This window comes from Triticum aestivum, chromosome 7B, assembly GCF_018294505.1.
Source record: "Triticum aestivum cultivar Chinese Spring chromosome 7B, IWGSC CS RefSeq v2.1, whole genome shotgun sequence".
Taxonomy (NCBI): domain Eukaryota; kingdom Viridiplantae; phylum Streptophyta; class Magnoliopsida; order Poales; family Poaceae; genus Triticum; species Triticum aestivum.
Window position 1 is genome coordinate 1,872,244 of NC_057813.1, and position 4,702 is coordinate 1,876,945.

Here is a 4,702-nt window from a genome sequence, read left to right on the forward strand (position 1 = left end):
GGCGCCGGAGCGGATGGATTAAAGCGTCTTCTTAAGCGGAAGCAAGTCCGAGATCAGAAGCTTGGAGATGACATGGGAGGTGTCGAGCAGCAGCTCGAGGAGCTCGCGTGCTTGCGTCACCGCCCCGAGGGCGGTGAGGGCCGCGGACGTGGCGGCGACCTTGTCCCTGAGACCGGCGAGCGGCGCGCGCATGCGGGCGGCTGCGGCGTCGACGCCCTTGAGGCGGGCACTGAGGCCGACGAAGTTGATGAGGTTGATGAGGGCCATGAGGCCGATGAGCTCGGCACAGAGGGCAGCGAGGGCGGAGCGCAGCTCGGCGGCGAGGCTCGCGAGGGGCACGTAGGAGCTGATGCGTCGTCGTTGCCGTTCCTATGCGTCGTTTTTGCGAAAGAACCCCTGGTTCCCTGCATATTCAAGCGGCTGCAACGACGTGGCAGTCAACGCCCACGTGGATCGACTTGACCACTGCCAAATCAGCGCATACGTACACAAAACCGTATAATGGACCGTAGATGACCCCTTAGAGCAAGTTTGGTGACTGTATTTCGGGTATTTGTAACCACAGGGACTAAACTTAACGCCAGCGCAAGTAAATGGACCTGTAGTGAATTTTTCTCTTACCATAAGCACCATGTACATGTTTTAGTTCTCTGCCACCGCCACTAGTTTTACTTTTGGAGTTTTGGTTGCTTTGTGTTATAGTACATGCAGCCGGAAACGAATTAAAATTGTATATGTTGTCACATACTCACATACCAATTTGTTTTCACGCGCCACCCACGTCAATGGTCAATGTAAGCAATGTACATCAGTACATGGGTACTAGACGGACACAAATTCACGTTCTCATGTTAGTGGGGCAAGTTAACTTCGATGACTTGCATGCCTACATTAAGCCACCCATGCAGATAGTACGTCTAAATACATCATAATGAAAACATATATGCACATAGCAAGTTCAGGCACAGTTAATCAAGTCTATTTCCGCAGACAATATTTTTGCCAAAATAAAATCCCCGATACAAATCCTGTCCTGGGTACAGATGTGAAAGAGCTGATATGTTTCTATTTGCAGGCCCAAGAAAGTGTGCCCAGCCAAGAACAGGATTCCGATACATGTTCCTCCACTGTTATTATCAGTGCTATTTCTCCCGAGGTCAAGCACCATGAAAGCAAGATTCAGACTCCTGTTGATGCTGCTAACTTGAAGAGGCTCTCAAGATCCAAGAAGTCTGATGGCTTCAAGGTGAACCTTCAGTCTGAGGGCAGAATCCAGAAGCCCAAAATGAAAAAGAGAAGCACTTCCTCGGCAATTTGAGGTACCTAGAGTTAGACAGAGGAAATACCTCCTCCCCCAACTATCCAAACAATTCAGCACATTGGAACCATCTTGCGTGGGATACCGAAGATGGCCTCTCTACTGCGATGTAGCTTTCTGTTTTATTACTAAAATTTGGCTTACGGCTTCTCTTAAGACATGGAGTATTTTGTATTGGAATAATGTTCGTGGCTTAAATTTGGATGACAAACAAGTTGCCCGTCAAAATGCCATTGATGTTAGTGGATGTGCTATTATTTGCCTCCAATAACCAATAACTCCTTTGATCCTGCTTTTATTAAAAAGTGTTTCCATTATTTATCAGTTTATTTACTTCTTTCACGTGGAACATCTTGCTAGGGGCATGATCATTAGTTTGAGCAGGTATATTGTTCACAATGATTTCCCCTAACTATTTTGTTCACGTCGACTCATTCGTTTCAAGATTTTAACGAATATCTATGGTTACATATTCTTTCAGACGAGCATTGGATTATTTTGAGAGATACTAATTTCACTTGGAGACCCGCTAACAAGAATAAAACCCGACATTAGAGGTCATCAACTTTTGCGCTGGACAAACTAGATGGTGGGATGCGACCATTCACCTACTGCATCATTTTCAGCCGCTTCATGTATGCCCAAAGCAAATACCTAGCCCAAGAGTGCTAGCCTACTTTCTTCCATGTTCCATATGCCGCTTGTCCATACCTAGTATTTGCTACAAGCACTATGTGTCATTCTTTGTCACAGTCATTATTACATGTTTGGTTGATTTGTGTTACGTATGCAGTTAGAGACAAATTATATATATTTTCACTTACCATTGTCTTACGGTTTTATGTATCAAACTTACATGCATACATGGAAGCAGTAATAATTAACGTTCTGGTGTTGGTTCAGCATGTAATTTTTTTATGTAAACTAGTAACTGACATGCATGTATAAAGTAAGGCCAATTCGGCAGCTTTTTCTTCAATTTCTCATGGAGTAAAAAATTTATCATCAGTACGAGTCAAGGGAATGATCCCCTGGCCCCGGATTTACACCCATAAACATTATTATGCGTAAACATCGTAATGAAAACATATATGTAAGTTCAGGACATCACGCCTCAAAAAAAAATATTCAGGGCATCACATAGCATAGTCAGGTATAGTTGGACAGATATATTTTCTTTGACAGTGTTGTTCTTTTTTTGGCGAAAAACAATTCGCTGAAAAACAATTCGTTGGACAGATATATTCTTAGTGCTTTCTCGGATGAACATCTTGCGCGGGTTCTGAATGATAGCGGGGTAGTTGTTTCTGTTTCCAACGGTGAGACCATCTCGCTGGTTCATGCGCGTGAAGAGGCCCAAGCGGCGCTCGCTGAGGCTGCTGCTCGGTGTGTGCTAGCGGGCTCGTCGGAGTTGGTACCAGTAGGGGCTGGTGCCGCCTCCTTTCCCGATGAGCGAGCAGAAGCGAGGGCGGCTTCTGATCTCCCTTCTTCCAGCCGTGCCCCGGCTCGGAAGCGTGTGGCCAAGATTGTGACCTCTTGAGGGGTCCGCCTGCGGAAACGTATTATTTGATGTGGTACCTATTTTGGAATATTAGGGATTGTGGCCACGAGGGACGGCGAACACAACTTACAGAGTATATAGCCATCGCTCTACGCCGGCCTTCGCCGGCGTGCTTTCAACAGGATCCTTGCATCAACCACTGTCTCCGATGTCGGCTTATCGGCTGCCTCGGGATCGCCGGCTGCGTCGGACTTGCAGGCTGCCGGCTTGCCTGCTGCCTCGGGCTCGCCAAATGCGTTGGCCCCGTCGTCGGCTGCGTCGGGCTCGCCGGCTGCGTTGGACTCACCGGCCCCCTTGCCGCCTACCGGGTGTTGGACGGGCTCGCCTGCACGCCGTTCCCTAACGGTCGTCGACGCTTTGGTCTGCTCAATCACCCCGCTTTACCGTCATCATCACCGAGCAGCTCCCCCGACCTTGTGTGCGACCGAATTGATCACCCGCCCACCGCGATCCACTCCATCCGCGCCACGCGACTGACCGGATCAGTCGGTTGCACGCGCCTCCACAGGTCCCGTGAAGGTTGTCCCCGAGTACAACGCACCCCTCCACCGATCGAGCAACGTAAAGCCGCTACGCCGCCCCGTCTGGCCGCAACACCGCCGCCCAGTGGTTCTCCCTGCGGCTGCACCGACTCGCTTGTTGTGGTTGCGTCACCCATTCGGTCTGTATTGTCATGACACACGGTCCACGCCGCCGCCCTGATGTCGTCCCCGTGGTCGCACTGACCCTTGTGTCACCCCTTCTAGCCGTAGCATCGCAGCACACGGTCAACGCCGCTGCCACGAGGTCTTCCGCTATCTCCCCGACCCGCCTGCTGCCGCCGCGTCGCCCCTTTATGCTGTAGAGCTGCGGTCGCGGTCCACTCCGCCATCCCCGTGTGTCGACTTCCCACGTTAGAGATATATTTGGTTTACATGTATTTTGTAGTTTAAGATTTGTATTCTGTCTCCTATATCTTATCTCTAGGAGAGACTTCTTGCCTCCAAGTCTGTACTCATATATATACTCGCCCCTAAGGCTCAATACAACATCCATCGATTCCACTTATCCCTCTCTATTCTCTTATTTCTAATAGTAAGGACTGAATCATTTTTAGAAAAAATATTGAGCTGTAGAGAGCCGCCACCTCGCCTCTCTAAGCAGGACACAAACCCTAAGATAACTCAAAAAAGCACCTAAAAATGGAGCCCTTCCACCAGCAACGGCTGAGATCCACCACGCCTTCATGGCCCTAAGACCATAGGAGACAAGGTATACCGGCGGCGGCGCCGACTGCTGTTGCCAAAGAAGGTTTCTTTTGAAATCAGACTTATTGATGTATTTCTTTGTAAGGTCTCGGTTAATAATTAATAAAATGGCTATATGCATCGTTGTGATACAGAGGCCGGGGGTCATGCATCGTCCTTTTCGAAAAAGCTACAATGTGTGATTTAATAATGGATTACAACCAATATTATCAGTATTTACCGAAAAAGGCTTTCGCCCCGCTTTATATTATAAAGCAACTGCCCAAGCCAACATCCAATAGAGGTTCACACACACACACAAACACAAAGGTCTAGTACAAATGGTAGCCAAAAGGGTTAATGCTGAGGGCACAGCTCAACAAGCCCTGAAAAACAAAAAAGCACGCACACGCGGGGTGCAACGGAGCATCTAGTCGGGCTCCGTGGGCGGCGGTGGGAGCGGGGGCGCTAAGCGGCCGCCAATGCTGCAAGTACCCACACATTTTAAAGATGGCATCAGTAGCGCGTCGGAGAGGCACCTTCTGGATGACAAGCTTATTGCGTATGGTCCAAAGCGTCCAGGCAAGGACCCCAACG